Source organism: Triticum aestivum, chromosome 5B (genome assembly GCF_018294505.1).
Source record: "Triticum aestivum cultivar Chinese Spring chromosome 5B, IWGSC CS RefSeq v2.1, whole genome shotgun sequence".
Lineage (NCBI taxonomy): Eukaryota > Viridiplantae > Streptophyta > Magnoliopsida > Poales > Poaceae > Triticum > Triticum aestivum.
The window spans coordinates 529,668,554-529,681,022 of NC_057807.1; the positions used below are offsets into that span (position 1 = coordinate 529,668,554).

The following is a 12,469-nucleotide window of genomic DNA, read 5'->3' on the forward strand; positions in this document are numbered from 1 at the left end:
TTTCCCATCTAAACAACCTCATTAGTTTTTTTTTGCGGGTAACCTCTTTAGATTGACCATGTTCTGATGAGATGAACTTTTGTTCATAAGTGTTGATACTTCAGTTTTTGGATCGTGTGAAGACAGCATTGTGTTTCGTATACTTGTAGGATAGTGCCGGGGGGGGGGGGGGGGGGGGGGGGGGGGGGGGGGGGAGGGGCAATGAGAGTAACAATCCGTATGGCCCTGGAGGTTTCAATTGAGGAAAAAGAGTTTCCCCCGCTTTATATTATAAAGCAATTGCATCAACATCCGACAACATCAAAGGTTCAAACGAAAGAAGGAAGTGCAACAAAGTACATAATAAGTCGGGCTAGAGATGGATTTCTCTTCAGTTCCAAGACTTTTTTTTGAATGGCTCGTGTTGCGCTAGTGACACGAGGGTAAAACGCTCGAGTTGGCTTGCTGACTCGAGGAGGGAAAGGCTCCATTTGCTTTTGGGGGCACAACACAACAAACCCCTACAAATAAAAGGAGACTACTACCTAATCTGGCTGGGGGGTGGAGGAGGAGTCACTGGAGCAATGGATCCGGCGGTGGAACGAAAGGCTGCTATGATCAAGTAGATGTTGTCCCGATCACGTCGCTTGCTAAGCGGTCTCCAGAGTTGTAAGAAGCCACACATTTTGTATATTGTGTCAGTTGCACGAAGCGGCATGTTCAATCACTAGTTTATTGCAAACATTGCATAAGGTCCACGCGAGGATGCCCATCGCCACCCAAAGGGATGGGCGAACCACACAAGGGAAGTCGAGGACCTCCCAGAACATGTCCGAGAGATTATCATGGCATCAAATCCCTCCCACCACGTCCTGGAAACAGCTCCGGAGGAAAATCGCTCCCGGGCAAAGGAAGAATATGTGCTTGGAGTCCTCCGATACTCCGTGTAACGAGCATAGCCCATCACTAGGGCCGTTGCGTTTACGCACTTCCGTACCCGATGGTAGACGACCACTGACCCATTGCCAAAGGAAGATACACATCTTCATCGGTAGTTTAATCTCCCAAAGGAGATTTAGTTCGGGCGGACTAGGGGTGGACAATGTCACTTGGTATAAGGACTTCGGCCAAAACAATCCACTTGGTTTGAGGTGCCAAGAGATGGTATCGTGCTCAAGGGAGGGGCATGGAGGGCGACACACTCCAACAACTCCTCAACTCCTCCCATTGGTCTCGTTCAAGAGGACCGAAGGTGCGTCTAAAAGCAACGCTCCCAAGGTCCGTCAAGGCCGCACGAACCATGAGCTGCGGACGGGTGCAGATACTAAAGAGCGAGTAGAACCGCTCATCAAAAGGTCTAGTGCCCGACCAACGGTCCAACCACAACAATGTGTTGGTGCCTGAACCAACACAAATCAAAGATCCTATCCGAAGAACCGACAACAATTGTATGATCGACTGCCAGAATTTGGAGCCACCCGCTCTAGGAGCGAAAGCTAATGACTGGCCACGCAAATATTTCGCGCAGATAATATCAAGCCACAGCCCTCCATCACCGGTCTCAATACGCCACAACCACTTGGACAGTAGGGCGAGGTTCATCCGTTTGGACGAAATGACCACAAGGCCCCCGTGTTCCTTGGGCCTGCATATCTCTGGCCAGTTAACCATGTGATATTTCTGCCTATCACCCTTTCCAGCCCAAAAGAACCGGGTCTGGTACTTAGCAGTCTCGTGATGGAGGGATTCATGTAGACTATAGAATCCCATTAGGTACATCAACAGGCTAATTGTGGAGGAGTTGATCAAGACTACCCTAGCCTCCTTAGAGAGCCGGCGCCATTGCCATGGTTTGACCCGATGTTGAACCTTGGACGCAGTAGGGCGGAGGTCCTTCTCCTGAATACATGAATCACTAATCGGCATGCCGAGATAGGTTGTCGGGAAGGATCCTAGTCGACAATTAAGTCGATTGGTTATGCGGTGTGACTCCTCGGTGGAGTATCCCAACACCATCACTTCTCTCTTCACGAAGTTTATTGTCAATCCCGGCATTTCTTGAAAGCACAGGAGGGGGGACTTAAGATATTGAATGTCCTCATACAAGCCTTCGACCATCAGGATTGTGTCGTCCGCGTACTGAAGATGGGTCAGTTCCCCCTCGCCTATGAGATGGGGACAAATACCCCAAATGTGGCCAGCCCTTTTAGCTAAGTTCAAGATAGCCGCTAGAGCGTCGACCTCGAGGTTGAATAGGAAGGGGGAGAGAGGATCTCCCTGTCACACCCCTTGAGCCGTATGAAAGTAAGGGCCGACCTCACCATTGATGTTGATCATCGTGCGCCCGCTTGATACCAACTGCATAACACCCGCTTGGACATCACTTCCCGAAGGAAGGACCAATGGACTGTATGATATGCCTTATGGAAGGCAATCTTAAAGAAAACTACATGGAGGTGTATCCTTTTGACTTCATTGATAACCTTGTGAAGGATGAGGATCCCATCTAAAATATAATGCTCCTTGATGAACGTCGTCTTGGTTAGGATGGAATATCCGAGGGGCAAGTAGGGTCACCCTAGTGGCGTACCCCTTGGCTAGAATCCAAAGGAGGTTTCATTTTTACTGTGTGCATCATTGAGTTGAGACCCACTTGGCTATTTAGCTTGAGTGCTTATCTATTGTTGGTCCACTCTATTTATCTTTTCACTGGTCCCGTGTTTTTATTACTAGCACACATGCCCGTGCGTTGCAACGGGAGAAAAAAATTCCAAATGCCCCCAATAAACATCAAAACATGTTCAAGACCCCACAGAACCACGTCCGTTCTTTGAAAATGGGAACATGAGTGAAACAGGGTGGATAGGGGATAGAAGATCGACAAGTAGAAAAACATTCCTCATTTTACTATCATTCCTAACAAAATGAGCTATAGATAAAATTGTACAGAATTCTAAATAAGTGTATAGCTACAAAGAAAATGATCATATATAGTAGAATGTGTACATTATCTAGCCAACCATTTTGTAATGATATGTTCACAAACTTTAGTTGTATTATTACTGGCTCGTGTATCATTCTCTCCCATAGAAATCATACAACAAAAAGCTTGAGAACGCAAATGACCAACATACCCTGAATCAGTTCTCATAAACACACTCTATAATACAAATTCAGACCATATACTTTCAGCTTCTACGACAAAGAAATTGAAGCAAGGAATGTTGCGTTGGTCAGTTCGTCCATGAGAAAATGCAGTTGAAGGCCTCCATCCTAAATGCCAAGACCACAACCGTCATCTTGTCGTGGTCGCTGTGTAACCGGAAGAAGGAGCGCACGCTGAGCAACCACAAGTTGGTGGCTGCCACGTTATATTCGGCAGATTGTTGACTGAGGTCGAGAGCCTTGACGGTATCTGAGCAGAGGGCACGCGCGCGCAACATATGTATGCAGACTCCTCAGCAAAATTGGAAAAAAAAACTCAACTTTGTCAGCCCGGCGAAAGGGCCAGTTAGTTCAAAATGTGCCACTTGCTGGTGTAAAAACATGGAGCAATGACGCATGTATGCTCAGGAAGCTATCTATAACATTGTAATGGGATTAAAATTAGCTAGCTAGTATCGCATGTCTGCAAACTTGTCATCTTAATTATACAAAAACAAAAATCTGAAGCTAGCTGAGCATAAATGGTTTGGTGCCCCTTGGGTTGTTTTCTTGTCCTAACATAACATGGAGGAGGTACCAAGGGTTCAGCATTGAGCTTTGATTTACCTCCATTATCCCCGTGATACTGGTGTTTGTGATGAACTAAATAGACAATTTGTTGTGCTGGGATGATTCATGATGGATAGATAAGATGATCTTCGCAACAACTGCCATCATGCATGAGCATGGGTAATATCCAAAATTTCCCAAAGCAGCCATGTTTTTATGTGTATTCTGTTGCTTATTTCCCTCTGAAAATTGACAAACATCCACACTTCTAGTCTTATATCCTTATGAAAATCTATTTAACATACATAAATCTGCTTTTGGAGTAAGAAATTATAACCCATAAATAAGAAAATTTTAACTTAAATAGTTTTACCAATCTACATAACAAAATTTGATTCATCCATTACCGATTAACTGTAACAACACAGAAAATCAAGTCGTACACTCACACCTCAAATCTTGAGGCATACACAGTCTGTTGAAGCCTCAAACATGGAACCATATCATGTGAATTTCCAATAGAAAATTAGGACTCCATTTGCCTGTTTGATCCTTATCAGTTTATTAGTTCAGTATCTGTCAATTCCATGATCTTCCACAATGCTTCCAACCGCTTCATAACTCCTGTCGGTCCCTCAAGGTGGAAATTTTCACGCTGAGATGCAACAGAATTTATCATGCATTAAGTCATGCAAAAATACCAACCTAACATATGCCAGTATAGTTTGACATAGATACAAATTACCATCCTTCTCAGTAGCATCTCAAAACACCAAAAGGCATCTGCATCATCCTCGTATAGAACAACAAATTAAAAGGGGAAACCAGATCGCTCATACCTACAATCAACTTGTACCATTTAGGCAGTTTAAATAATTAAAGCAAAATGATGCAATGCTCCATTGAAATGCAAACCTTGACAGTATCCAGGGGAGGGATCAACCCATGCATAAAATGGAAGTATATCTGACAAACCTTCATGGCAGCCGCCGCTTGAACCCCGCAGGTCGCCGCCCATGGAGCCGCTCATCGCTAGCCCCTCCAGAATCGCCAGATCCAGCCGCCTCCGCTCCATTACCAGTGCCGGGCCTTGCGAGGTCCTCCCCTCGTCCTCCTACATCAACCCGAGCCGCCATGGACGGCCGTTGTGTCCGCATTGACTGCAGGCGAACGCGCGCGTCCGACGCATATGGCCCTGCCTCCGCGCCTCCCCTCCTGCTCCTCTCGTCCGCCATGTGCTCGCCGCCGTCGTCCGGGAGCGCCGCCACTCGATCTGCAGCACAAAAAGAATATCGAACAGTTTTTTATTAACTCAAATATAGTTCACATGGGTTAATTTATTGTTTCATGTGCACATATTGATCAAATAAATTCTTCCAATCTACTCCCTCCGTTCCTAAATATAGGGTGTATAGTTTTTGGCACGGAAATTAAAGAACGCGTGTGGAGTGAAAATTTCACAAGTTTTGGGAGAGATTACACCCGACTAATTGACATGAGAAAATAGAGGAGCTTGCCTAATATAAGTAAATGTAATCAAATCTCTAAAACAAATTATCCAAATGAGTGGTGCAATGCAAGGCACCTTATATTTCGGATGTTTTCTCAAAAATCTATACACCTTATATCAAGGAACGGAGGGAGTAGTTAATTATACTGCTGGATTTTGGTGGTCATTCTGAATGTACAGATTTGTTGTGAGGGTCTGTGAACTAATATGGATCTGTTGACGAACTATAACTTAGCACTATATCTGGTTCTTGCTATCAGTTTGATTTTGGTCATCCAAGTGGATATATACACCAGTCATGCAGCCACAGTCTGCACTATTTGGTTATTGAGAACGGGAGGAGCACAACACTGACCCCATCACTTATCTCAGCCAGCTTCAGGTCCACCATGGCCACCTACACCGAGCACCATATCACGTCCTGAGCTTAGTTGTCGATTCATCTACACCAACCCAATCACCACAAACAGGGATACAATCAGATCTAATAAGAGATAGCTCCATGACCATGAGGAAAGGACGAACCATGGGAGCAGCCCGTAGGCAGCTGCGCTGGAGCACATCCGGTCGTCCGCGTATCCAAGAGCTAATCGGGGCAAGGCGGTCGATGCTGGGCGACCGCAGCAACGGCCATGTAACCGGGACACGAGGAGGAAGGAATCGGTAGGCGGTGTGATGCCCTCGTCCTCCGGCGTGTAGTCCGATCTGCCCCGTCATCCATGTCCCCTCCTCCGCCGCCTCCACCTCCCTCTCCTACTCCTTTTGGCTCCTCTGCCGCCTCCACCTTCCTCTCCTCCTCCTACCAGCTCCTCCGCTGTCTCCACCTCCCTCTCCTCGTCCTACCACCCGTTGCCCGTGGCGGTGCCGAGTGTGCCGAGCAGCCCGTTGCGGTCGGCGGCACGCGCTCGAGACGGCCGGCGCAAGCCCGGAGCGCGGCGGCCTGGGCCTCGGCGTCGGCAAACTGCACGCGGAGGACTCGGACGACACGGGGAGGAGGGCGCGGCGGACGATGTGGGCCTGCGGCGGGGAGGCGGCGGATCCAGATGGGGGTGCGAGGCGCGGTCGCTCGACTCAAGGGTGGTTTTTTTTGTCAAGCGTGTCCACACGTGGGGCAGAAATCCGAAACGTTTTTTCCATGGGTGGACTGCGGGTTAATTCCTAAAAATCACAGGGAGGTTTTTGCAAAAACGCCACGACGGTGAATCCGACAGACTCAATCCGTGCTTTATTATTAGGGAGAGATTTACTCGGTCTTATGTCCTTCGTAATTTTGCTCTTTCCATTATGGTATAGTCAGTTTTAGACCCGGTCATGGACAACCCGGCCCGTCGGCCCAAACCCGAAGCCCGACATTCGGGCCGGGTTCGGGCTCCATTTTCTGACCCGAAGCCCGGCCCGAAAGCCCGAATAAAGCCCGAAATATATAAAAACACATTTTATTCGAAATATAGGTATAATAAATTAATATAATATCCCGAAAATGATTAATTTAATTAAAAAGTGTCACTGTTCATGTACTTCGGGCCGGGCTCGGGCTTGGGAATTTTGCTTCGGGCTTTGTCAAGCCCGGCCCGAACCCGACCCGGCCCGACGTTTGCCCGGGTTTAGTCAGTTTCCTTCTGATTGATTTTACATCTGAAACGGATAATAACCACTGAAGGTGTTTTAGGTGGACCAATAACCGTTTGATGTTTACTAGACAGAGAATTGAGCTTGTTCGCATACCTTGAAAACTAAGATCTTAACACTGATGAAACATTAATCATATGCAAGTAAAAGTCATATATCACTATGCAATTTACCTCTGAAGTATTACAACATAAGAAACTCTACGGTTGACACATGCTCCGAAACTATGTACTCCCTCTGTCCCATAATGTTAGACTTTTTTACCGAAAAAGGCTTTCGCCCCGCTTTATATTATAAAGCCAACCGCACAACAAACATCCAACATAGTCCAACACAACGCGCGCACACACAGACGGAGGTCCACAATAGCCCAAGCAGTACAACCTAGGGACAAAGCTGAGGGCACAGCACAACAAGCCCTGAAATGACAAAAAAAACGCACGCCACACACCACAAGGCCGCCAGGCGGTCTAGTCGGGCTCGGGAGGAGGAGGCGGCAGCGGGGGGGCCACGCGGAGCGCCTGTTGGGGAACGTAGTAATTTCAAAAAATTCCTACGCACACGCAAGATCATGGTGATGCATAGCAACGAGAGGGGAGCATGTAATCTACATACCCTTGTAGACTGAAAGCGGAAGCGTTAGCACAACGCGGTTGATGTAGTCGTACGTCTTCACGGCCCGACCGATCAAGCACCGAAACTACGGCACCTCCGAGTTCTAGCACACGTTCAGCTCGATGACGTCCCTCGAACTTCGATCCAGCCGAGTGTCGAGGGAGAGTTCCGTCAGCACGACGGCGTGGTGACGATCTTTATGTTCTACCGTCGCAGGGCTTCGCCTAAGCACCGCTACAATATTATCGAGGAGGACTATGATGGAGGGGGGCACCGCACACGGCTAATAGATCTCAAAGATCAATTGTTGTTGTGTCTTTGGGGTGCCCCCTTGCCCCCATATATATAGGAGCAAGGGGGAAGGCGGCCGGCCTATGGAGGAGGCGCGCCAAGGGGGGAGTCCTACTCCCACCGGGAGTAGGACTCCTCCTTTCCTTGTCGGAGAAGGAAAGAGGAGGAGTAGGACTCCTCCTTTCCTTGTTGGAGAAGGAAAGAGGAGGAGAGGGAGAAGGAAAAGTGGGCTGCCCCCCTTGTCCAATTCGGACCAGAGGGGGGGTGCAGGCCTCCTTCCTTTTGGCCTCTCTCCTCTATTCCCGTATGGCCCAATAAGGCCCATATACTCCCCGGCGAATTCCCGTAACTCTCCCGTACTCCGAAAAATACCCGAATCACTCGGAACCTTTCCGAAGTCCGAATATAGTCGTCCAATATATCGATCTTTACGTCTCGACCATTTCGAGACTCCTCGTCATGTCCCCGATCTCATCCGGGACTCCGAACTCCTTCGGTACATCAAAACTCATAAACTCATAATATAACTGTCATCGAAACCTTAGGCGTGCGGACCCTACGGGTTCGAGAACAATGTAGACATGACCTAGAACTATTCTCGGTCAATAACCAATAGCGGAACCTGGATGCTCATATTGGCTCCTACATATTCTGCAAAGATCTTTATCGGTCAAACCGCATAACAACATACGTTGTTCCCTTTGTCATCGGTATGTTACTTGCCCGAGATTCGATCGTCGGTATCTCAATACCTAGTTCAATCTCGTTACCGGCAAGTCTCTTTACTCGTTCTGTAATACATCATCCCGCAACTAACTCATTAGTTGCAATGCTTGCAAGGCTTAAGTGATGTGCATTACCGAGAGGGCCCAGAGATACCTCTCCGACAATCGGAGTGACAAAACCTAATCTCGAAATACACCAACCCAACATGTACCTTTGGAGACACTTGTAGTACTCCTTTATAATCACCCAGTTACGTTGTGACATTTGGTAGCACCCAAAGTGTTCCTCCGGTAAACGGGAGTTGCATAATCTCATAGTTATAGGAACATGTATAAGTCATGAAGAAAGCAATAGCAACATACTAAACGATCAAGTGCTAAGCTAACGGAATGGGTCAAGTCAATCACATCATTCTCCTAATGATGTGATCCCGTTAATCAAATGACAACTCATTTGTCCATGGCTAGGAAACATAACCATCTTCGATAAACGAGCTAGTCAAGTAGAGGCATACTAGTGACACTATGTTTGTCTATGTATTCACACATGTATTATGTTTCCCGTTAATACAATTCTAGCATGAATAATAAACATTTATCATGATATAAGGAAATAAATAATAACTTTATTATTGCCTCTAGGGCATATTTCCTTCAGCGCCATCGAGCGAAGATCGGAGATGAGGGCGGTGATGACGTCCCGGTCCTGGGGGCGGCTAAGCGGCCGCCAAAGCTGCAAGTAGCCACACAGTTTGAAGATTGCATCAGTCGCACGACGAAGGGGCACCTTCTGAATAACAAGCTTATTGCAGATGTTCCAAAGCGTCCAGGCAAGAACCCCTACGCACAGCCATCTAATATGGTGGTAGCGGGCAGGGCAGGCATTAAGCTCGGCAAACAGGTCGGGGAAGTTGGTATTACACCACTGTCCGCTAGCCGTTTCGCGGAAGCAAGCCCAAAGGAACTGGACAGAATGGGAAGAGAAAAAGATGTGGTTAGCATCCTCCATGGTGCCACAGATGGGGCACCTCCCATCACCGGGGCCATTTCGCTTGAGAACCTCAACACCCGAGGGGAGCCGGCCACGGATCCATTGCCAAAGGAAGATCCGGATCTTGAGGGGGAGACGGATGTCCCAGGTCAGGCTAAATGGTTCCGGGGCCGCCGAGGGGGCGATGGCACCGTATAAGGACTTCGTGGAGAAACGACCGGAGGACTCGAGGTGCCAGGACACAACATCCCGGTCCTCCTCCACCTCCATCAGCAGCAGAGCAATATCCTGGAGGAGGGAGTCCCAGTTGGCCACCTCCAGGGGGCCAAACGGACGCCGAAAGGCGAGATGCCCTAAGTCAATAAGGGCCGTCTCGACCGAGACCCGAGGGTCAACCGCAATGGCAAATAGCTCCGGGAAACGCACCACCAGGGGGGCGTCCCCTAGCCAACGGTCGAACCAGAACATGGTCGAAGCTCCCGATCCAACAGAGATAGAGGTGCCAATGCGTAGTACGGGCATGAGCTGGATCACGGACTGCCAAAACTGAGACCCGCCCGAACGTTGGCAAAAGGCAAGAGGTTGGCCACGCAGGTATTTATTGCAGATGATGGTGAGCCAGAGGCCTCCCTCCCCATTAGCAATACGCCACAGCCAGCGAGTCAGGAGGGCAATGTTCATGCGTCTGGAGGAGAGGATCCCAAGACCCCCCTGGTCTTTGGGCTTACAGATGTCGGCCCAGCTCACCATGTGATACTTCTGTTTGTCGTCGTCGCCAGCCCAGAAGAACCTCGACTGGTATTTGTCCACCTCCTGGTGGAGGGTCTCATGAAGGCAATAGAAGCTCAAGAGAAACCAGAGGAGGTTAGACTTTTTTTACACTAGTGTAGTGTCAAAAAACGTCTTATATTATGGGACGGCGCCTGTCGGTGTCAAAACCGGCGGATCTCGGGTAGGGGGTCCCGAACTGTGCGTCTAGGCGGATGGTAACAGGAGACGAGGGACACGATGTTTTTACCCAGGTTCGGGCCCTCTTGATGGAGGTAAAACCCTACGTCCTGCTTGATTAATATTGATGATGTGGGTTACAAGAGTAGATCTACCACGAGATCAAGGAGGCTAAACCCTAGAAGCTAGCCTATGGTATGATTGTTGTTCGTCCTATGGACTAAGGCCATCCAGTTTATATAGACACCGGAGAGGGCTAGGGTTACACAGAGTCGGTTACAATGGTAGGAGATCTACATATCCGTATCGTCAAGCTTGCCTTCCACGCCAAGGAAAGTCCCATCCGGACACGGGACGAAATCTTCAATCTTGTATCTTCATAGTCTTGGAGTCCGTCCGATGATGATAGTTCGGCTATCCGGACACCCCCTAGTCCGGGACTCCCTCAGTAGCCCCTGAACCAGGCTTCAATGACGACGAGTCTGGCGCGCATATTGTCTTCGGCATTGCAAGGCGGGTTCCTCCTCCGAATAATTTATAGAAGATTGTGAACACCAGGATAGTGTCTGGCTCTGCAAAATAAATTCCACATACAACCGTAGAGAGAATAATATTACACAAGTTCAATCTGCTGACGTATTTTGTGGCGTAACGTTACACCACTACCAAGCCTTCAAATTGTTTTTATTGTTCCATCTCAGCGCGTTTAGCGAGGCGGTTTCCTTGGCACGTCTTGTCGAAGCAGAGATCGTGTTCCCCTTATTCCAGGATTCCCATCAATACGGACGTGGGTAACCCAACCGCGCCATTGATTGCGGCGCTTGGGAGATAAGCGAGTTTTATCAGGCCGGTGGGGACGCCTGTTTTCGTCCGCCCATATAAGGGGATAAAGATCCAACCTTTTTACCTGCGCCTTCTTCCTCCTTGGCTTATCCATCTCTGCGAACTCGAGATCTAGCGCCCAAGCCCGTACATCTCACCTCAACCTTCTCCAAATATGTCTGGAGCAGGAGGGAAGTGGATGGCCTCCTCCGTCACGGACGGGCATATCCAGAAGCTGCGCAGCACCGGATACTTGTCTAGCGACATCGCGCATCGGCTCCCCGACAAGGGAGAGCTCATCCCCACCCCCAGGCCCCATGAGAGGGTAGTATTCCTTCCCCATTTCCTCCGCGGACTGGGCTTCCAACTTCATCCCTTTGTCCGGGGGCTCATGTTCTACTACGGCCTAGATTTCCATGATCTGGCCCCGAATTTTATTCTCAACATCTCGGCGTTTATCGTCGTGTGCGAGGCCTTCCTCTACATCCAGCCCCACTTCGGCTTGTGGCTCAAGACCTTCAGTGTCAAGCCGAAGGTTGTGAAGGGCAGCCAAGCGGAGTGCGGAGGCGCCATGGTGGGCAGGATGTCCCACGTTACGTGGCTGGAGGGCACCTTTGTGGAAACCATCAAGGGGTGGCAATCGGGGTGGTTCTACATCACCGAGCCGCGTGATCCCGAATGGGCAGCGGCCCCCGAATTCAGATCCGGCATCCCCACACGGCTCACCTCCTGGAAAGAGAGCGGCCGGATTTGGGGCGATTCGGAGGAGCTGACCGGACTCCAAGCCTGCGTCCAAAAGCTGGTGGACAAGAAGCTCAAGCTTGTCAACGTAGTCCAGGTCATGCTCATCCGCCAGATTCTCCCGTGCCAACGACGGGGCTTCAATATGTGGGAGTTCGATCCGGCGCAGCACCAGACTTTGAATGGGCTCTTCGACACTACGTACGAAGAGGTCTGGAAGGTGCTGTTCAAGGGCGCCGAGGCTCCTGCATCCGCTACCAAAGATCACGGATTTAGCTCACAGTGTCCAGCTGACGAGGTAAGTGATATTGTCCTTTACGGGACGCTTGTTATTCATAGTTTGACTCTATGCGGGATCTAAACTCCCTTTCCTTTGACAGGACTGGCTGAAGAAGGCCGCATAGGCTATCTGTCCGGCCCCATTGCCAGAGGACCCAGCTGACGCCCGCCTAACGGGGCTGCTGGCTCCGGCACCCCATGTGGTGCCGGAGAAGAAGGCCACGG

General features: G+C 49.3%; 1 long non-coding RNA gene across 1 annotated transcript; it reads right to left on the reverse strand.

Annotated features, from left to right (window-relative positions):
• Positions 1-3,619: 3,619 nt before the first annotated feature.
• Positions 3,620-6,278, reverse strand: LOC123116763 (uncharacterized). Its single transcript, XR_006457178.1, has 4 exons — positions 5,729-6,278; positions 5,559-5,646; positions 4,669-4,966; positions 3,620-4,532 (listed from the first exon to the last, which is right to left on the reverse strand). It is a non-coding gene; the product is annotated as an uncharacterized lncRNA (long non-coding RNA).
• Between the last annotated feature and the right edge of the window lie 6,191 nt (positions 6,279-12,469).